The sequence below is a fragment of the Euprymna scolopes genome, chromosome 14 (assembly GCF_053919585.1).
Source record: "Euprymna scolopes isolate OS-2025 chromosome 14, ASM5391958v1, whole genome shotgun sequence".
In the NCBI taxonomy this organism is placed as follows: Eukaryota; Metazoa; Mollusca; class Cephalopoda; order Sepiida; family Sepiolidae; genus Euprymna; species Euprymna scolopes.
In genome coordinates, this window is record NC_136495.1 from 81,313,018 (window position 1) to 81,336,381 (window position 23,364).

Consider the following 23,364-nt stretch of genomic DNA (forward strand, 5'->3'; position numbering starts at 1 on the left):
TCGGCATTTTGGTATAATATGTTTACTGTACCCATGTGTGTTTTTATATATTTCTTTTTAATTATAACATTATACTTAATTTTTCTATAATAAATAGGTGGTTTTCTTTGTTCCGATAGGCCCTTTTTTATTTAGGGACAATTATTTATTACAGCTTGCCGTCACATGACCAGTGTCTCCAATTTAGCGGTTTTCCCGCTAGATCTGGAGATTTCGTTTGCAATCTAGTGGGGAATTCTAGAAAATCTGGAGATATTTCGCACCCACACACCCGCAATTTTAGATTAAAAAATAAAGAAAAGCGCCTGAAAATACTTTAAAACATAAAATAAACTCATTCATGTCAGTAAAAAAAGTAGCATTTATTGCCTTTGGTAACAATTATTTATTGATTATTTGTTTTGTTTTTCACCTTTTTTTTTTTTTGGCTAACCATTCTTATATCTCGCTATGAAATCGATTTTTCCAAGTACATTTTGGGGTGGGAGGGGGAGACATTCCAACCTCCGTAGTTTAGTTTAAAATATGATCTAAGCAACCCCCCTTAATTTAGAAGTATTTAGTCGAAAATTGTAAAAAGCAAGAAACAACAGCAAAGAAAAAAAACTTATATCAAACACAGTAGAATTTAATTATCTACCAACCTAAATACTTTTAACATGCGAAAACAAAGATTTTTTGTTTTTTTATGTTTCAAATTTCAAAATATGTTGTTCAAAGTGGAATTTACACACTGAATAAAAAAAAAACAAAAAAAAAACAAATGTCCGCTTATCTCTTAAGGGGTAAGGAGACTTAATTTCTCAAAAGTTGTAAACAAATGACTTATCTACCACTAACCCTAAGTTCGATTTGCACTCTCACATTTAGAGTTAGTGATAGTCATAGACTTTTTATACAATTTTCCAAGAGGGAAGTCCCCAATGGTTAAACGACATGCAACCAGTTAATTGTTGGAAAGACAACTTTAATAAAAGAAATGAAATAAAAATAATTTAAACACAGTTTCAGCACGTATAAAAGATACTTGAATTTTACTGCATTTGGTATCAGGTATTTTTGTTATTGTTTACAATTTCTCGAATATTAATTATTTTACACAAATGATTGTGTTGTTCCTACTTACTTGCCCCCCCTCCACCAAAGAGCCGTCATTCATGATTTTACTTATTTTTACTAATTTTTTTAGACGTTTATTTTATTTAATTGTCAGCGTGAACCAACTTTTTAAGATGCGGCATATGCTAACACTTCAGCAAAGTTTACTGTATTTATTTTATAGCAAACATTAATAGCAGAAAGTTTTCCACTTGTGAAAAAAAAAAACCTCCTACGATGACAAAGGTCGATTTTTAATGTTGTGAAAACCATGGTGCCCTCAAAAAGAGGCACTTTTGATTGGGATAACATCTTTTTTTAATCTTCAATCTTAAAGGATTTCTCCTTCATTGACCAAGGACACAAAAGATAAAGTAGCATCAAAACAGATATACTTTAACGTTAATTTTATTTGGAAAAGTAAAAATAATACAAATAAATTGAAAATCAAAGGATATTGTAAAATTGGCAAATATTTAAATCATATTTCTTTTTCATTTTTAAAATAATCAGAGGGCAGAGCAGATAAAAATATACTCGATTGTGAATGATGGGTATGAAAAGTGCTGTCCAATTTGATATAAAGTAACACCCTTATTTCTACGCCTTTTTAACGGTTTAGGACTCAAGACTGTAAAGCATTTTTTTTTTAATGGAAAATAAATTCTGCATGTTTTACTATTTAAGGGGATTTTGTGTGGTTTTACTACATTGTGAGTCAGACTTAGGGTTAGACATATATTAAAGATTAGTTACCTGTCCCGAAAAGTTAGAATATCCTAGAAATGAGGGATCATTTTAATAAATTTATATGAAAAAAATCATCCCCACTTTAAACTCTAAAATATTTTTTCGAAATATTCACACGTAATCGCCTAAAAAAGCAGAATCTAATTTTTGGAGAGGGAGTTGTTAAGGGTTCTCAACTGCTTTTAGATATAGATATAATTTATTTTTTTAATTGACAAACTTAATGCTATCGCTTTCTATATATTCTCAAAGATTTTTATCTTTTGCTATTTTCCCCTTTATACATTCGTCCCATTTTTACCTTCCCTCCACAATCTCCTCTTATGAATGGTTAAAAAAAATCTATCAATTAATTCACATATAAATTTGGTGCCTATGTTTTACATATTTTTTTTTTAAATTTATTTTGCAAATATTGATTCATCCGATATTTATGGAGAATTTATTCGGCAATATTCAATATTTAGGTGCAACATTATTGTGACGTTTAATTTGCAGTATATTTCAATTTAACTTTTATTATAAAAAGTTTGAGTTTATGATTTGTTTCTTGCAAAAAAAATACCCTTTCTGAAAAAATAGGTAAAACTAGCTGATAAAATATGTAAGCCTTCTGGGGAGCTAACCGCTTCAATATAATTCCAGAAACATACAGTGAGAAAACACGGAACATTTTATATATTGAATATACTATATTAATAATATTTTTATGGTAGGAAGTTAAAATATGGAGGTTTTTTGGGGGGAGGGGGTGTGAATTAGCGGTTTTTGAAAATTGCAGACGATAAAAGTTAAAAATTTAGCGATTTTCGGGAGATTTCTTTCCCCTGATCTCACGGGTTTTTTTAAATCTCAATTGGCAACACTGCACGTGATATCACTAAAAGGATCTTTTGGTCTCACCACAACAGTCTAGCTTAATGTAAACAGAATGTGTTTACAATATCGGTAAAATTTCAATGGGTTTAATCACGTGATTATTGATAATGTAACCATGTGATTCAAATTTAATTTAAATTAACCACATATGATTGCTTTCCTATCAAATATTCATCGAAAAATGGCAGGTACAGACAAAATGAATGCCGACGCTCAAAGTGTATAAACATTTTGACCCCTCCCTTTACTTAAAAATTCACCAAAAATCAGGAAATTAACCAATTTTAATGAAAATTTCAGTATTTATCAAATAATGATCGCAGAATATAATGAACTAATTATTTTTACTTAACTCTTAGTGAAAATGTTTTATTTTGTTTAAACAAAAAATACCTTTACTAAAGTTATGGTTTTTGGTAATAAAAAAAAAATGCAAGAATTTATTTTTGCTTTTTTTATATGAATAAAGCATTGCAATTTTTAATAATAAAAAATTTTTTTACAGGAACATTACAAAATAGTCCCTAAAGTCCGTATTAATGAATTCGATATAACTCGAAAAAAAATGAATTTCTTGCATACTATTCAGGAAATTAAATATTCAATTAGATTTCTATTTCAGTCACCTAAATTATTTAGGGTGAAATGAGTTTAGGAATTTATAGCCAAACCTAAATATTTTTTTTTACTTAAAAAGAAATAACATTAATACACTAAGTTAAGTAAAATTTGCATAGAATGCTTTGCTTTACGGTTGTTGTAAAAATGGAACGGAAATTTGAATTTCGTTCTCTTTTAAATTCGGCACATTTTTACATTACGTCCAACTCATCGTTCACATTCGACATATGAACTTTTATAGGTTTTCAGGTATGCTGACAAGGTTAGGGGTGTCTATTCTGAGAGCCATTCTTAACATGGGGAGATTGGAGTGTTTATTCGTTGTAAACGTACCTGACAACCTATAAATATTAACATTTCCAATGTGTACGGTAAGTTGGACCTATGTAAAAAATAACAAAAAGATATACCAAACACTTTTTTCGTTTAAAAATGGAATTATTTCCCTTTCGTTATTAACTTTTTTTTTATATTTTGTGTTTTAGTAGTTTTAGTAGTAGTTTTAAGTGCAATTGTAAAATGTTACTCGTTTGATTATATTCGTTTGGAGGGCACAATTAAAAAATAGATTAAACCGGAGCGAAATTTAAATTTCCGTTCCATTTTTACAACAACCGTAAAACAGCCCATACTCAGCAAGTTTTATCGTAATTGATAAGCATCTAGATCTACTTGCATTATATTAGAAACCAAGCGACCCATAAAAATCTGGTAACTGAGTGCCAAATCTGCTTAAAATATTAAAAAAAAAATAAATAAATAAAATAGAACCTCTCCCAAATCTACTGGCAATAATTTAGTTTTGTCCTTTCCTTGAGTGTTTCCAATAAGGGGAATTGATTTACTAGGATTTGTATTAGAAGTTGAGCAATTATTAAACTTATTTAATTATTGACTTTTTCACATTTTGGTTAAATTTGTTAGTTTGCAATCGCTGATAGGCCACTCAAAAAATTGAACAAAAGACGAAATTAAAAAAATGGTACTCATGCAGAATTTGACTCCCGATTCTAACTATGTTTAGGGTTCAACCGGCAATCACTGGTTCAACCGAGCGTTGTTCAAATGTTGAAACACTAAATCAATATTTTATTTATTTTTTGAATAATTAATGATGGAAGTATTTTTTCTGTTTATTTTCTTAATATCTGTTGAAAAAAAAATATTTTGTACATTCTTTGGAAAAAAGAAAATCAAACTTTTCTCTACTTTCACCTAATTATTTACAGTGTTCATGTAAAGCATTCATCTGTTCTTTTTATAATAAAAATTCCGTTTTCAAAAAGAAACGCTTACTGCCAAATTTCTTTACAAAAAAAACAGTGCAAGTTTTCATGAAAAAAAAACAAAAAACCCTTTCATCTAACAATTTATGGTAAAAAATTAATCTTTTTTGGACGAAAAACAACAACTTTTATTGATAAAAAAAATTGCAAAAAATAATAAACGAACAAAATGCAATTTTTCTTGAGGAATGTGTTCAATTTGAACAAACTGAGCCACAGCAACACGTGGCCGGGTACAATTAGTATATATATATATATATATATATATATATATATATATATATATATATATATATATATATATATATATATATATTATTTTTCAGTCTATATATATATATATATATATATATATATATATACATATATATATATATATATATATATAAGTTGAGGTTGCTATTTTCCAAAGGTAGGGTATCCAGTGAAATTTACATTTAGAATTTCGTTTTCGAAAATAAGGATTGTTGCCTGATGAGTTCTCTAGTTAGTAAATACTAGTAGACCGCAACATGCTCATGACTGTGTAGCAACAAACTGCTGCTTATGTCAAGAGAAATTATATATATATATATATATATATATATATATATATATATATATATATATACACAGTCGGGTTTCAATCCTGGCTTGAGGTAGTTGCCTGTCTAGCCGCAATGATGAGCTGTGAAACAGTGAAACAGTACTGTATGTGGGTGACATATATATATATATATATATATATATATATATATATATATATATACTAGCTGTACCCGGCCACGCGTTGTTGTGGCTCAGTTTGTTAAAATGGAACACATTCCTCAAGAAAAATTGCATTTTGTTCGTTTATTTACTTTTATTATTTTTTGCAATTTTTTTAATCAATAAAAGTTATTTTTTCCCCCCAAAAAAAGATTAATTTTTTACCATAAAATGGTTAGGTGAAAGTTTTTTTTTCAGGAAAACTTGCACTTTTTTTTTTTAAGAAATTTGGCAGTAAAGGTTTCTCTTTGAAAACGGAATTTTTATTATAAAAAGAACAGATGAATGCTTTACATGAACACTGTAAATAGTTATGTGAATGTAGAGAAAAGTTTGATTCTTTTTTTATGAAAATGTACAAATTATTTTTTTTAACAGATGTTCAGAAAATAAATAGAAAAATACTTCCATCATTAATTATGCAGAAAAATAAATAAAATGTTGATTTAGTGTTTCAACATCATGCTTATAAATTATGATAAAACTTGCTGAGCATGCGCTGTTTTACGGTTGTTGTAAAAAATGGAACGGAAACTTAAATTTCGCCCCGTTTTAATCTTTCTTAATTTTTAATTTTAAAATAATCAAAACAGTAACATTCAATGATTGTACTTTATGCATATAAAACACAAAATATTAAAAAAAAAAAAAAAAGTTAATAACGAAAGGGAAATAATTCCATTTTTAAACAAAAAAGTCAGTTTGGTATATCTTTTTGTTATTTTTTACATAAGTCCAGCATTCACATTGGAAATGTCGACATTTATAGGTTGTTGGGTACGTTTACAACAAATAAACACTCCAATCTAGTAGATGTATCAGAAATTTTGTAGGAATTTTTGACACCCCTATCACGAAACTGCGAATAAAATATAAAAAACTCATAATTTCTCTTTTAAAAGTGGGTTGTTTATTTTCTGTATGGATTATACTATTAATTATATATAAACTATTAAAGTTGTTTTAAAAGTAATAGAAATATTTTTTTTTATTTTTAAAAAAACAGTAATGAATTTTACGAACTCAATATTTTTCAATTTTTAAAAATCTTTCAAAATTTTTCTATTGATTATATTTTTACGATATTTTCAGGATCAATGTGAAATTTCATGCTCTTTCCAATAAACCTAATATAATATTTTAGACAAACGTTTTTTTTTTAAATTCACGCCCCCCCCCATTTTCAAGTGTCTATTAAAAAGTAAATAATCAATTTACACACCAAAGTTTTATATATCAGAAATTGAAGAGAAAAGGTCAATAAATAATATGTTCAAATTTAAAACAAAAAAAAGTAGTGTTTTTTAGAAATTTACCTGTAAAGTTCGAAGTTTTTTTTTTTAAACCACGTTGTTTGCTTTTTCTTTTGTTTTATTTTTTTTAATGAAACCTTGGTCCTTGCTCCTTTAATTGAAAAAGAAATTAGGGCTTGAATTACATCTTTCGAGTAGTTATAAGCTTGGAAAGACAGGGGGTCGAATAATTCACACCTCCCATTTGTAAATGTCTATTAAAAAGTAAATAATTAATTTACACACCAAAGTGTTATATATCACAAATTGAAGAGAAAAGGTCAATAAATAATATATTCAAATTTAAAACAAAAAAGTAGTGTTTTTAGAAATTTACCTGTAAAGCCTGAAGTTTAAAACCTTTTTTAAAAAAAAAACATGTTTTTGTTTTTTTTTTTGTTTTTTTTTTTTAATGAAACCTTGGTCCTTGTTCCTTTAATTGAAAAACAAATTCGGGTTTGAATTACATTTTTCGAGGAGTTATAAGCTTGAAAAAACGGGGTGGAATTATTCACTATTTTTTACGAAATTTCTGACACACCTACCAATCTACCCATGTTAGAACGGCTTTCGGAATAGACACCCCTAACCTTGCCAGCATACCCGAAAACCTATAAAAGTTGACGTGTCGAATGTGAATGATGAGTTGGATGTAATGTAAAAATGTACCGAATTTAAAAGGGAACGAAATTCAAATTGCTGTTCAATTTTTACAACAACCATAAAGCAGAGCATTCTATGCAAATTTTACATAACTTACTGTATTAATGCTATTTTTTTTAAGAAAAAAAAAATATTTAGGTTTGGCTATAAATTCCTAAACTCATTTCACCCTAAATAATTTAGGTGACTGAAATAGGAATCTAATTGAATCTTTAATTTCCTGATAGTATGCAAGAAATTTATTTTTCTTCGAGTTATATCGAATTCATTAATGCAGACTTTAGGGCCTTTTTTTGGAATGTTCCTGTAAAAATTATTTTTTATTGTTACAAATTACGATGCTTTATTCATATAAAAAAAGCAAAAATAAATTCTTGTGTTTTTTATTTACTACTGAAAACCATAACTTTAGTAAAATGTATATAGTCTATATATATATATATATATATATATATATATATATATAACTACTTCATTTACTCACATAAATTTAATATACGAAAGTATAGATTTATGCGTAAACTTTAAGTATTTACTTCAAAAGTGCTCAATACGTAGGTAGAGCTAGTTAGTAATTTATAAAATATATATGGCGATTAAGCTGCACTGAATATTCCACGTTTCATCCACTCTAGAACTCTTGAGTCTTATGCCCGAATTTTGTTGTTGTCTGTCATTTTTATATAAGTACCTTCTATTTAGATTTTAGTTAGCCAATCAGCTTTCTAGTTTTCACCGTGCCCTTCCTATCAGCCAATGAACATGTACTTACCGGACAAAGGCCTATTTGACCTCTGGTTGACCTGTTCCTTCCTGTGTGCTCTATTTAGCCTGGCTATCTAGTTTCTTGACCTGTTTTAAATCTAGGTTATGGTTTTTTTTATGTTAGTTTATATATATATATATGTACATATATATACATATATACATACATACATACATATATGTGTGATAGTTTATGTATATTTATGCTTATTTAATTTATTTATTTTCTATTGTTTTTGTTAGTTTTAAAATTATTTTGTATCGCTATCCTAGAATATATTTTATTCTGTGAACACAGTTGTTCACTATTTCTCTTCTACAGTTTAATAGATATTGGGGTTCTTTAAAGTACAGGATAGCAAGTTTTTCATGAAGGCATAATCTGCATGAGTTGTCTAGGCCTCTACACGTTGTAGCTTGTCTAATTATTTTCCATTCGACTACCGGTGAATGTCCGCTTTCCTTGGGTTCCCAGTATTTAGCTAGCGTTGTTTTCATACGGGGGTTTTTATTGTTGAATGTACTTTTGTGGTCATAATATCGAGTTTTGAAATCTAAGGAAGTCATACCTACATAATATTTCTTGTTATTCGGGTTTTCTTTCGCAAATATTGTGGCCTGGTAAACTATGCTTTTTGATTAGACATTTATTTTGAAGTGAGAATGTGTGCGGTGTCTACAGTTGCATTTATCTTGTTCGTTATTAGTATCTTTATTTTTATTTCTAATATGGTTGTTGTTGTCCGGGGTTGGTTTATTATTATTATTATTTCTGCTAGTGTTAGTTTTATTTTTGTCATGGTGTCTACTTTTTTTATTGTTTATTTTGTTGTTGTTTACATTGTTTTTATTTAATATTTTGTTATTATGTGCTTTAATTATCATCTCTAAAGCTGTAGGATAACTTTAAGGTATTTTTATTGAAAATTTTGTGTAAGGGGTTGGTTGCGGGAAAGTGTTTTTCAATAAGATCTAGAAATTTCTTGCCAAGTTTTGTTTTTAACATTTGATTGTATGGGGCTCTATACCAAATTATAGTTCTTTTTCTTCTATTTTTAATTTTATTATAGTTATTGGTGTTTTGTTGCTTATATTTGATATTGATATTTTTGTAACCACTATTTTTTAGGGCTGTTTAATAGATATTGGTTGACCTGTTAAATGCATTTTCATCGCTTGAGTTATTGCAGAGTCTACTTACGATCGTGTTAGGAATCTGTTTTATAATTGATGGTGGGTGGTTGGACTTAGTGTTTACGTATATTGGAGTAGCGTTATCTTTTAAGTAGGGTTCATATGTGTTTTTATCTAAATTTAATGTGACGTCCAGGAAGTTTGTTATTTTTATGTTAGCTGATACGTCTGCTTTTAGGCCTAATTTTTTCATTTCCTTGTCTATGATTTTCTTAAAGTTATTTCCCTTGACTTTGTTGGAGTCTTTTATTATAGCTAGTCCATCATCTCTATATAGGCCGATATCCGTAGTATTAAATATGCTTGTGAGGGTATATAGAATGAATAATCCCACAAGATTTGATGCCTCTGCAGAATCCTTGGACCCATCGCCAAATCAAACCAATTTGTCATTTTAGTTTTTATCCATTGGTTATTGTTATTTATTAGAACTGATTTTCTACATTTTTTAATGATGTTGATTTCTTCCGAGGATATAGCAGTGTATTCCTCGGCAAATTCTAGGGCAATGTTAAAAAGTTCTTCGGATATCGAGGGATAGAAATCTATGATGTCGAACTGTATAAATGTACATTTATCTTTGTTTACTATATTTTTAAACCAGGTGATTGCTTCGGCAGTATTTGCCCACTGGTTTAATTCTAGGTCTTGTTTGATTTGTTTGTTTACTCTGGAAAGTATTGTTTTGCTAATTCTAACTATTTCTGGTTTAGTTGGGTTTATCAAGCGGGTGCTGGGATTATTATTAAAGTCCCATTTTCTCTTCCCTGGAACCTTTTTCCCACAGAAGAGACATTGTGAGCCTGTCTCTGCTTTATCATTATTTTCATGGCAAGTGCTCGTCTGAGCTCCAATCTGGTCTGACTTTCACTAAAAACACTCATCTAGCTGGAACCACCATCGATAATTTTCCCCACTCTTTATCTGTGCCTAAACCAAAATGTAGATTCCATGAACAAAGCTTCTTTCTTAGAACTGCATGCCTGTGGAACTCTGTTCTGTTTTCCTGCTTTCCAACTGACTACAATATGGTTGTCTTCAAGTCCAACATGAACAAATTCTTGATGAGCCATCCCCTTAAGTAATCCAATTTACCAAATTTCCACTACTAACGATGACTACATGTTTCCTTGACCACTGTATACTCATTAACCCTTATCCTCGAGTGGCCTCCGGGCCTTGATAAGTGGTGACTCCTTTGCCAAAAAAAAAAGAAAAAGAAAAAAGTTTAACTTATTTTAAAGTGTTTTTTCTTATAAATAAAACTAATATATAACAGATTACTGCTACCAAAAGCAAATTACTCTTAAATAAGGAAATAAGCTCCTTGTACAGAATTCTACCCATATGAAAAAGAAAACAAAATCTTACCTGTGATTGAAAGAAAACATACAACAAAAAAAATCACATAAAGTTGTGGAGTAGTTTATTTTTAATAAGGAATAAGGTACTTGTACAAAATTTTACCAATATGAAAAACAAACAAACTCTTACCCATGACGGTAAGAAAAGGTCATACAACAAAATATCACATAAAAGATTTATTTTTATATAAAATACTTATACAGAATTCTACCCATATGAAAAAGCAAACAAAATTCAGTAGTAAAGTTACACTCTCCTGGAGGTTGAAGGTTAAATCCTAAGTGTGGGAAACAGTAAAAATTGCGAAGATTCCTGAGTTCAATAATATACACCTAAAAAAAACAGTACTTACAAAATTTTAAACCAAGTCCAACATGTCTCATCTGTAAAATGTCCGATGCACTTTCATAGTAGAAGTATTATTATTTGGAAATATTGTGACATTTTCATCAGTAATTTTGTTGAGTTCAGATCTCAGAATGAGAACTTCTATTTTAATCTGTAAAATGGTCATTTTTTTTAAAATGGCAAATGTTTTTTCATGGCGCCATTGTCATCATTGGCAATATGACATTTCCAATAGGATTTTTATTAGGTTCACACTATATATTTATAATTTGTTGCTTTTCTTTAAATGTAGGAAGTACGTCTGTACTGACATTGTCATCATTTAGTAATGCTGTCACATTTCCGAAGGAATTTTTATTAGGTTCATACAATATATTTGTAATTTGTTGCTTTTCTTTAAATGCAATAAGTACGTCTGTACTGAAATTGTCATCATTTGAGAAGCATTTTGTTATTACGCTCAGACATTGTTATTTTTAGCCTGTTGCTTTTTTTTTTTTATTATTTAATTGATGTTTTTTCATGGTAGCATTATTATTTTATAATGGTGCAACATTTTTAGAGGTATTTTTATTAGGTTCAGACAGCATATTTTTATTTTTAAACTGTTCCTTTTTTTTTTTTTTACTTGCTTGAGATTTTTTCATAGTGACATTATTATCATTTGATAATGGTGTGACATTTTTAGATGTATTTTTAGGTTCTGACAACATATTTTTATTTGTAGTTTGTTGCTTTTTTTTAGTTGTTTTAGGCTTTTTCATGGTAGAATTATCATCATTTGATAATGGTGTGATATTTTTAGAGGTATTTTTATTAGGTTCTGACATGTTTTTATTTGTAGTTTGTTGCTTTTTTTTCTTTGTTTGGGTTTTTTTTATGGTGACATTATCATCATTTCGTAATGATGCGACATTTTTTGAGGTATTTTTATTAGATTTGGGCAATATATTTTTATTTGTAGTCTGTTGCTTTTTTTTTACTTGTTTGAGGCTTTTCATCATGGCCTTATGATTTTGTAATGTAACTTTTTTAGAGGTCTTTTTATTAGATTCTGACAATATATTTTTATTTGTAGTCTGCTGCTTTTTTTTACTTGTTTGTGGGTTTTTAATGGTGGCATTATTATGATTTTGTAACGGTGTAACATTTTTAGGGGTATTTTTATTAGGTTCTGACAACATATTTTTATTTGTAGTCTGTTGTTTTTTTTTAGTTGTTTTAGGCTTTTTCATGGTAGAATTATCATCATTTGATAATGGTATGATATTTTTAGAGGTATTTTTATTAGGTTCTGACATGTTTTTATTTGTAGTTTGTTGCTTTTTTCTCTTTGTTTGGGTTTTTTTTATGGTGACATTATCATCATTTCGTAATGATGCGACATTTTTTGAGGTATTTTTATTAGATTTGGGCAATATATTTTTATTTGTAGTCTGTTGCTTTTTTTTTACTTGTTTGAGGCTTTTCATCATGGCCTTATGATTTTGTAATGTAACTTTTTTAGAGGTCTTTTTATTAGATTCTGACAATATATTTTTATTTGTAGTCTGCTGCTTTTTTTTACTTGTTTGTGGGTTTTTAATGGTGGCATTATTATGATTTTGTAACGGTGTAACATTTTTAGGGGTATTTTTATTAGGTTCTGACAATATATTTTTATTTGTAGTCTGTTGATTTTTTTTACTTGTTTGAAGCTTTTTCATGGTGGCATTATTATGATTTTGTAATGGTGTGATATTTTTAGAGGTATTTTTATTAGGTTCAGATAACACATTTTTATTTGTAGTCTGTTGATTCTTTTCACTTGTTTGAGTTTTTTTCATGGTGGCATTATCATCATTTCGTAATGATGTGGCATTTTTAGAGGTATTTTTATTAGACTTGGACAATATATTTTTATTTTTAATTTTTTGTTTTTTTTTACTTGTTTGATGTTTTTTTGTGGTGACATTATCATTATTTTGTAATAGTGTGACATTTTTATGAGTATTTTTCTTAGTTTTTTTTTTATTTTTTGTCAATTCTTTTTTATTTCTATCAGTCGTAGCATGTGACATTTCTTTAACTGTCACCCTTGTTTTCATAGTGGATGAATTATCATTTAGAAGTAATGTGACATTTTTGCCAGCATTTTCATTAGGATTGGAAAAAATATCTACCTTTTCATGCATGACACATAACATGTTTGTACTTGTCAGATGTTTTCTTGTAGCATCATTATTTGGCAATGGTGTGACATTTTTACCTGATTTTTTTTTTCTGTTCTTTTTGACATTTCTTTTTTTTTTTGTATTTGTTATAAAACGTACCTTTTCTTTGCCACTATTTACTACTGTCCTTGGTTCATCTGGAAAGTTTGTACAGTAATCTACCGGCGCCATTACCAGACTAGCAACATTCTCTATTACATTCAGTCGAGTAACGGAATATAATAAATCGTCACTTTTCTTTTTGCTTCTACTTAAGTTTAACAATAAATGCTGGTAAATTTTAAAAACTTGATCAGAGTTCTTTTCATTTCTTTCAAGCAGCAAAACTAGCATTCCTTTGATTGCTGACCATTTATTTTCAATGCCTATAAAACAGAAAAGTAAATCTTTCATGCCAGCCAATCGTACATTAGTTATAATTGCTGCTAAATCCAGCATGTTCATAAACAAATAATTGTTTTCGGCAATCAACTTTTTGAAATTAGATATTTGTTCATTTTTGAATGACACAGAATCTCTTGAAAATTCAACGAACTCAATCGTTTCCTTTAAAAGGTCATTAAGTTGTATGATAGTATTTTGATTGTCATCAAAGTTTTGTAATATAGCCTGCATTTCCGAAGACTTAATTTCGACCAGTAATTGAAGATCTGTTGCAGGCTCACAATCCGGAAAAGATTGTTCATGGATAATGGTGCATTTCACACACATAAACAAGCGACATTGATTACAGAACTTTTGAAACGGAACATTTTTGTGGCTACGACACTTTAAAGGCGGCAGCAATTTCTCCTGGATTTCCTCAAGTTTCATTGAAAGTTTGATGATGTCATTATTTGTATGGAGTGTAAACTGTTTGTGTTTTTCTTGGCACTTTTTACACAGGCATTGATCACATTTTCTGCAATAAATTATGACAGGTGACCGTGTAGATTTGTCTGAACATTCCTGACATATTTGTTTTTTCTTTTCTTCAAAATCTGTTTTTAATTTTTGACAAATTGAAAGGAAAGAGGTAGCTTCTAAAGTTTGAAGAACTTTTTTTGCTTTAACATCATTAGACATGCGACATTTTTGAAATGTTGACGGCAACAGGTCTTGTAAACAAGTTGGGCACTTGAATGAATCATTTCCAAGGCATTCTCGTTGTCTTTGTCTAAAGTATTCGATTAAACATCCGTAACAAAACTGGTGAAAACATGGTAGCTTTTTTGAATTGATGTCCAAATTCTGTTTGCATAAACCACATATAAAATCAGCCAGGGACAATTTTGTTTTATAAAAAGATCTAAAGTGCAACATTATTGCAACGAGAAATAATGTGGAATCCTCTTTAATATTGCTTGGTGGTGTTTATTTCTTGGAATGAATGTTGTGTTGGAATATGGTGTGCTGATCAAATTTTAGAACGCTAGAAAAAAAACAAAGAAAACATTATGATAGTATTTATAGTAATTTTAATGAACAAAATGGAAATAAAAAAAGAAACAAGTTTTATTTAGAATTCAAGCTAATTTTTAAAACAAATAAACACAGAAAAATCATAACCCATGACGGAAATAAAATGTCATATTCCAAAAAATTACAAATTGATCAAGTAGTTTTATTTTTAATGAAGAAAATAAAATTTTATAAGTGAGCAAAAAAGGACTGTCTTGTGTGGTCATCTTGAAAAAGAAAACAAGGGCCAATAAACCCACAATGATTCGATTTGGTTTTTCACTAGTAAAAATAGTTGCTATAGAAAATGTATGGAAATGGGTGGTATAAGTGTGATTTTGGGTACCTGCGTGGCATGTGTAATTATGGTTTCAACAGATTTAAAAACGACAATGAGGTGAAAACGAAAGGCATATTCTTGTGTCACGTCGGAGCAAAAAGAGAAGAAAGAAGGGAAAAAGGGAAGAAAGAATGTTTGTTGTGTTTAAATACTTTTTGAACCGGCTTCAGCACAAAATTGCTGCTGCTGGTATTTGTTTTTGGGAAAGCATTAAAAATGACAATCTTCTAAATTTTCTCATTGGTCGCTTGTGTCACGTGGTACTGTCAACTACGTCCGCCAGAAATATTTCCATTTTACTTTTGTTGTTGTAGGCGTCTTTAAAATTATGTTGTCGCTTGAAGAACTTATTTTTGTGTAAATGCACGGAGAAATTAAAATTAATGAACATTCGTTTATTTGCACGTGCGAGCGTGTGTGTGTGTGCGTGAGCAGGGTTGCCAATTTAGCGGGTCCCCCCCCCCTAGATCTGGAGAGTTTGTTTGAAATTTAGCGGGTAAATTTTTGATCTAGCGTCTAGCGGTTTTTTCCACTAAAATCTGGAGATTTCGTTTTGAAGAAATTGAAACCGGGGGGGGGGGAAACTTTTAGATCTTCTTTTTAAGCATTTCTTTTTTTTTTTTTTGTCATTTTTGGAATTTTTACTAATTTCGACATGACATGTAATTAGGTAATAATGTTTTTACTTAAAATGTATTTTTGAGTTTTATTCGTTGATTTTTTGTTGTTATTTTTATTATGCAAATATTTATTTGAATTGTATTTTGCGACAATTTCTTCGGTGATATTGTGATCTTAAATTTGTAATTTAATTTTTTCTAAAAATTGCGATTTCATAATTTGTTTCTTACACAAGCAAAACCTCCCACTAACCAAATAGCAACACATTAATATTTGTGAAAAAGTAATATTTATCTGCACAAGTTAGATACATTAATATTTGCAAAATGATAAATAAAACAGACAAATTCATATCTGCACATATTTCCATAATTAATATTTTATCCTGTTACTGCTGCGAAAAAAAGTCATTGATAAAATCTGACAATCATTTTAGGAGCTAATTAAAAATTGATTTTTTTTTTAAATCTAAACTCTGTAAATTAGAATTTACAATTTATTATTCAACAAGGAATATAATTTGAAACTTATAATTTATTGAGTGTGTGTGTGTATGTGTGTGTGTTAGGGAGTTTCCGTTCTGTCTCCACTTGGATCTTCCAACCACTCTGTTGTATCAATGAAGATAAAAATGAAATCTAATAAGTCCTCAGATGTACCTCTCCATCGTACAGTATATCGATACTCTATGCCAGACTGGGATAGCTTCCGTACATTTATATCAGATCTACCTCTGTGTTCCATGTTTAAAAAGGATGTGTCCTCCTGATAGAATGGTAGGTATTGATCGTTTCATACCCTTGAAAAAATTCCAGCAAAAACCTAACAGCCAGCCGTGTTTCTCTCCAGAATGTGCTGCTGCCATTGCGCACAGAAATCACTTTTTCCATTGTTTCCAACGTAATAGATGTACTGAGACTAAAGCTGCTTTCAGAACTGCCAGCAACCATTGTAAAAAAAGTAATAAAGTACGCAAAGAGTTGTATGCTCAGTCCGTCAAGTCCAAAGTAGCTGAGCAGTGGCTTGGTTCCCACTAGTTTTGGCAAATAGCAAACAGAATCCTAAACAGAAACGTGTGCTCTATCCCAACTATCATCAATGGACCTGAGGTAATCTCGTCAGCATCATACAAAGCCAAACTCTTTGCCAAGAACTTTGCACATAATTCTACCCTTTGCAACAATGGCTGCCAACCCCCAATATTTCCTCCTGTATCAGAAAACACGCTATGTGATATAAAAATATCAGTATGTGATGTTACCAAACTAATCAAAAACCTTGATTCCAGTAAAGCATCCGGCCCTGATGGTATTCCAATTATAGTACTCAAAAAACTTCAACCAGAACTAGCACCCATACATACAAAACTGTTTAAATGTCTTAAGGAGAATTGCTCCCCATCACGCTGGAAATCTCATCAGTATGCCCTGTATTTAAGAATTCAAGTGATCAGTCATCTCCCTCTCAGTACAGGCTAATAAGTCTCCTGTGCATCATGAGTAAGTTGCTGGAATCTGTGTTAAATAGAGAAGTAATCAACCATCTCAGCAAAAATAACCTTCTCAGTGACACATAATATAGTTTCCGTTCTGCTTGATCTACAGCAGATGTGCTTACAGTTATATCTCATAGGATTAGTGAATCTCTTGACGGAGGCAACCTTTCTAGGGCAATTGCTCTTAACATATCAAAAGCCTTTGATAGGGTATGGCATAAAGGTTTACTTCACAAGATCTCCAGCTATGGTATAGCTAGAAATGTCTTCTCAATTATCAAATCATTTCTCTCTGATAGGTTCATAAGAGTAGTAGTTGATGAGCAGAAATCAGAAGCTCACAGTATTAATGCTGGAGCCCCCCAGGGTTCCATCCTGGGCCCAACTCTCTTCCTGGTTTATATTAATAATCTTCCAAATCACATCCTTACATCATTCGTAGACATTTATACTGATGATGCTACCATATATGGTAGCACATCTAAGATGGTAAATGACCAAGTTCTCTCAGATTCTCTCTCCTCTGATCTTAGCACGTAGTACAATGGGGAAAGGAGTGCCTGGTTACTTTTAATGCGTCTAAATCCAAGTTTATAGCTTTACATCATCAACGCTTTGATCCCCATCTGGCATCAGTTGAAATGAATGGATGTCGTCTTAGGGAGGCCTCATGTTTTGACAAACTTCTGGGCTTGACCTTTACTCCTGATCTGAAATGGAACATGTACATCAAATCTGTTGCCAAGGCCACTGGAAAAATGGTGGGATCCTTCTATCAATCCAGTAGATATCTCACTGCTGATGCAATTCTTTATCTATATAAGAGCCAACTTCGTCCAAGGATCGAGTACTGTTGCCACATCGGGGCAGGAGCTGCTAGAAAGGACTTATCCTGCCTTGATAGAGTTCAAAATAGACTTTGTAGCCTTATAAGAGATGTCCTTTTTTCTTCCCTGCAACCTCTTTCTCACAGAAGAGATGTAGCAAGTTTGTCTTGGCTTTATCGTTATTTTCATGGCAAGTGCTCGACTGAACTTCAATCTATAGTTCCCCCTCGTCAAATTTTCACAAGAAACACTCGTCTAGCTGAAAACACTATCAATAATTCCCCCCACTCTTTATCTGTGTCTAAACCTAAACGTAGATTCCATGAACAAATTTTCTTTCTTAGAACTGCACGCCTGTGAAACTGTCTTCCGTTTTCATGCTTTCCAGCTGACTACAATATGGTTGTCTTCAAGTCCAATGTAAACAAGTTCTTGATGGTTTATCAAGAACTTGTTTACATTGAACTTGAAGACACCTTAAGTTAACAAATTTACTGAATTTCCATTACTGACAATTACTATATTGTCCAATTGACTACTGTACAATCTTTAACTCTTATCCTCGAGTGGCCCTTGGGCCTTGATAAATGGTGATGCCTATGAAATAAACAAAAAATGTATGGTACTTATGCAGAATACTGATTGCACTGAAATAATAACGTTATTATTTATTATTTAGAAACCTATTCTTAACGTGGGAGGATCGGCTTTTTTGTTAATTATTCTGAACTTTTACCTAACAATTTAACAAACAAAAGCTACCGTAAAAATTGAATTTAACTTGAAATTCATGTCTAAAAAAGCACGCTCCGTACTCTGCATAACAACTAAATTTATATAAAAGGTACAAAGTTAAAATCTAGTGTTTTCTTTATTTGGAGATTTTTTTTTTTTTTTTTTTGTTAATCTAGCGGGTTTTCAAAATCTCGGTTACGAAAAGTAAAAATTCTAGAGATTTTCTGGAGATTTTATGTCCCCCCCCCCAATCTAGCGGGTTTTGAAAATCTCAGTTGGCAACACTGTGCGTGAGTGAGTGACAGCACACCTACCTAAAAAAAAATTGTTTTCTATGGGGTTTTCAGGTTTGCTGAAAACAAATATCTTTTTTATAAGTTTTCCGCAAATGTGTTGTTTTTCAGATATTAAGCAATGTAATTTTTATATTATAAGTGGTGGCCAGTGTTGTATGTGCAAGCATGAATATTTTTGCAACTAATTTAATGAACCATGTTTTGGCCGCTATATTTTTTTGTAATGAGAGCGTAAAAAAGGGCCAAATTTGGCCTTAAAAAGGCCAATCTGTCAAACTTTAGAAAGGCCAAATTTTAAAAGCTCGAATGTCGTACTAAAAAATCTAATTAAAAAATGATAAAATAATAAAAATGAATTTTTTTCTGGTTTTATTTCAGACTTTGGATCTAATAATGTTTTATATTAAAATAAATAGTTTTTATAATTTTTTTGTCAGTCAAATGATTTATGCTGCTAAATTACACCTTTATCAAAGCAAATAATACTTTTGACACGGGGGTCATGGTAAGGGGTTGATAACTCCATTTCTTCTAGGTCAAATAACGCGACAAATAACAAAATTTTTTTAGAATTGTTTTACGACGTAACACAGCATCATATAACCCCCCCCCCCCAATGAAAATCTACTTTTTTTTTTTGCCTAATACGTTTAAAAATTCTGAAAATAAGAATTAACATTTTGGATCACTTTCCTATATAAATTTAATGCAAAGTGAGAACCCGCTTCTGGGGCACCTAGCGTTCAATGAGGCACGTCACCCCTAAGACTTTTTTTTTAAGTTTGGTAACTGAGGGAAAGAGGCAAAACATGACAAATTCAAATTTTAGGGAGGGGGTGCATTAGATATAAAATATAACGATAAATTTCATTTAAATTGTTTTGACATTAATTTTTGTTAAATGTGGCCTGGAAGACCAACACACAACCTACCTTTAAGAACTTCTTTAGGGTTTTCGGGTGTGCTGAAAACTAATGTCGCATTTAAAATTGTTTTAGGTAATTGTGCAGTTTAATCAAGACATTAAAAAATGAAAATATCGGGGGGGGGGGAAGTGTTATATTGTACGTATCCGTTTTGAACTGAAGACCCCCGAAAAAAAAAATTCACTTAATTTGATCGAGTTTTTGTTTTTTTACAACGGAAAACACGTTTTTATGACAGCACCGTTGAAGGTAGACATCTTTGAATTTTTTAAATTTTTGTTTGGATTTTTAGAACGCCACGGGGAGATAACTCAATTTAAAGCGCCGACACTCCCTCTCCATCTTTAATACTAGCTTTTCTTCCTAAAAATCGAACCTTTTTCTCGGTATCATAGCAAATTGTTTTTTCGCTGTAAAAAAAAAAAAAAAACTACTTGATGAAATTAAGTGAAATTTTGGTACTTGTGCAGTTTTCCATTGACATTAAAAAATGGAAATATTTTTAAAAAAATATATTGTACGTACTCGTCATGGGATAAAGTTTTCCTACAGAAAAATCACGTAATTTCATCAAGTAGTTATTTTTTTATAGCGAAAAAAGAAAAAAATCAACACTACAAGCGAGTAATTAATTCAGCCATCTTGATTCTTAACCAAACAGAAAGTTCAAGTAGGGGGATTTCCCTTTTTTTTTTTTGATAGCGAGGCCAAATTTCGCGAATTTGGCCTTTTTTAAAGCAGTTTGGCCTTCAAAATTTCTGTTTGGCCTTTTTCTTCATCGATGAAATAAAAAAAGCAAATAAAAACAACGCAATAAAACTTTTAAAAATACGGCACACTTTTTTGTTCTTGTTTGTTTTTTTTTTGGTAATTTTCCTTATTTTTTTATTTTTTCAAGATAATACTATTAAATGGACACTATTATGCCAAATTAGCCCCTCCCCCCCAAAAAATGCACAAAAATTCAAGATTAAGGTTTTGTACGAGATAATTTAGCGAATTGTCCGGACTATTGCGAGAGAACCATCCATTAGTTGTTCCTGAAATTTTGCCACAAATTGTATTTCAATACATAGATGTGCATAGTAACATTTTTTTGCCGAAAATTCCCGTTGCATCCCCAGGGGCTCAAAACAGGTCAAAAAGGCCCCAAATGGCCAAAAATGAGACTTTTTGCCCCATAGTATTTGATCCATCAATTAGATTTTTCTGAAACTTGGCCAAAATGTGGTGTCCATTGTTCTTAATATAAATTCAGAACGGTTGACCCTAGCAAAATTCTGGTTTGCGTCCCCCGGGTACTTTTAGTGCTAAAAACACCCCTTTCTGTAACTCTTTTTTCATATTTCTCATCAAAAACTCAATATGTATTTCTATATAGTGGTTTTTCATGGGGCTGAATTCAGATATACAGGTGGTGGTCATTGAATTAGAATATTTACAAATTATTTTTAAAATCCTTTCAAATTCAAAATGTAAAAAAATCCTTTAATGTAATTCTGAACAAACGCAATCTTCTATCAGAGCATTGAATTTCCATCAAAATTCTGATAACAATTATCATTTATATCAATTTATAAAAATTCGAAAATATTCAAAAACAGCGTTCCATTGAATTAGAATAATTATTTTTTTTATTATTTAATCATTTACAAAAATACAAAAATTAATATTTTGTTGGTGCACCTTTTACTGCTATCACAGCCCGAATTCTATGCAGCATAGACTCTACCAGTCGGTAGCACACAGATGGAGAAATGGCACCCCAAGATTCTTGAATGGCATCATTCAGCTGCTTCGTGGTTGTGGGCTTGTACTCCCTAACTCGCCTTTTCACAATATCCCAGAGGTTCTCTATAACATTCAAGTCTGGGGAATTAGTTGGCCATGATAATACTTGAATGTTTCTCTCTTCAAACCACTTGGCAGTAGACTTGGCAGAATGAGCTGGTGCCAGATCTTGTTGAAAGATGAATTCTTCATCCCCAAACTGCTCTTCAATGACTGGTATGAAGAAGTTCTCAAGCACGTCTTGGTATACAGCAGCATTGACCGTTTTTTTCAAAAAACCAAGTTGACCAACACCTCTGGAACTCATACTTCCCCATACCATTTGGCTCTGGGGGAACTTGACACTTCTTTTTAAGCAGCTTGGATGATACTGCTCGCTAGATTTCCGCCAAACTCGAGCCCCTTGATCCCCAAAAGAAATGCAGAATCTAGATTCGTCAGTAAAGACCACATTTGACCAGTCTTCTGATGTCCAATTTTCGTGGTTCTTTGCCCACTGCAACCTTTTAACCTTTTGCTTCTTGTTAAGAAGAGGCTCCACAGCTGGAATCCGATTCTTGTACTCCAGTTTGCGAAGACGACGGTAAGTGGTACTCCTGGAAACATCCATGTCAGAGGTGTTGCAGCTGTGCGGTAGATTTAAATCTATTATTTTTTGCAATATCGTTCAGCTTCCCATCCATTCTTTTGGACGTCTTTTTGTTACCTCTGCAGTTTCCACGATTGCTTTGAGGATTCTTGAGAACCTTGGACACAGTAGATTGTGAGCAGCCTAATTTGTCAGCAATTTCTCTCTGATTCTGTCCATCCTGTCGAAGCTCGAAGATCTTCTTTTCTTTTTAGAAATGTCCACAGTTCGGCCCATTGTTGAGATTTGTTGGTAGAAATGTTGGATAAATGGTTGAAGAATTATATGTGAATGTCTACAATAGTCCGTGACTCACTTTTATACTTTAAAATTGGTAACACTTAACTTTATTCTAATTCAATGAAATGCCTCTCACGATATTCTAATTCAATGAAATGACTACTGTTTACTGAACGGGAGTTGACACACTACATGAGTCATCAGTGCGCTGAAATTGTGTTAGTTTATGGTCAAATTACAATAGACTAAGTCATCAAAGTAAAATAAATAAATTTCAATAATATTTGTGCAGTAGTGAGGAGTTTGAATTTTGGTGTGTTAAATTTTTATAAAATATTCTAATTCAATGACCAGCACCTGTACATGTACAGGCCTAAAACTGCACCATTTGTCCATTTCCACTGCGATTCGCCGTTCCTAGGGACCCAAAAGAGGTAAAAACTGATGAAATCTGATCCTGCACAAAACGTTTAAATCTTTTTTCATATTTCTCAAAAACTTGATATACACGTTATATAGTGGTTCTCATACAGAGGGGGACCACACAGGTGCACTTTTTTAAATAGTAATTATTGAAGAAAAAGTCATAATTAACTAATTTAAAAAGAAGTTTGGATGTCAAAACTTGTAGATTTTTTTAATTTTGGCTTTTTTTTTCTTGATTTACATGAGAAAAACAGCCCCGGAATCAACATCTGCTAACATTTTTCATATCAGGAAAAAATCTTTTTCTAAAGACTGAGGTAAACTCACACCTAAATGTTTAAATTTGTTTCCACACTTATTAAACGTTTATATGGAACC

The 23,364-nt window shown here is 31.0% G+C and overlaps 1 long non-coding RNA gene across 1 annotated transcript in view; it reads right to left on the reverse strand.

Annotated features, from left to right (window-relative positions):
- Positions 1-10,704: 10,704 nt before the first annotated feature.
- LOC145293124 (uncharacterized) overlaps positions 10,705-23,364 on the reverse strand; it is a 72,008-nt gene continuing 59,348 nt past the window's right edge. Inside the window, exon 2 of the long non-coding RNA XR_013869670.1 lies at positions 10,705-14,632. This is a non-coding gene — a long non-coding RNA (uncharacterized LOC145293124). The remainder of the gene's footprint in view (positions 14,633-23,364) is intronic.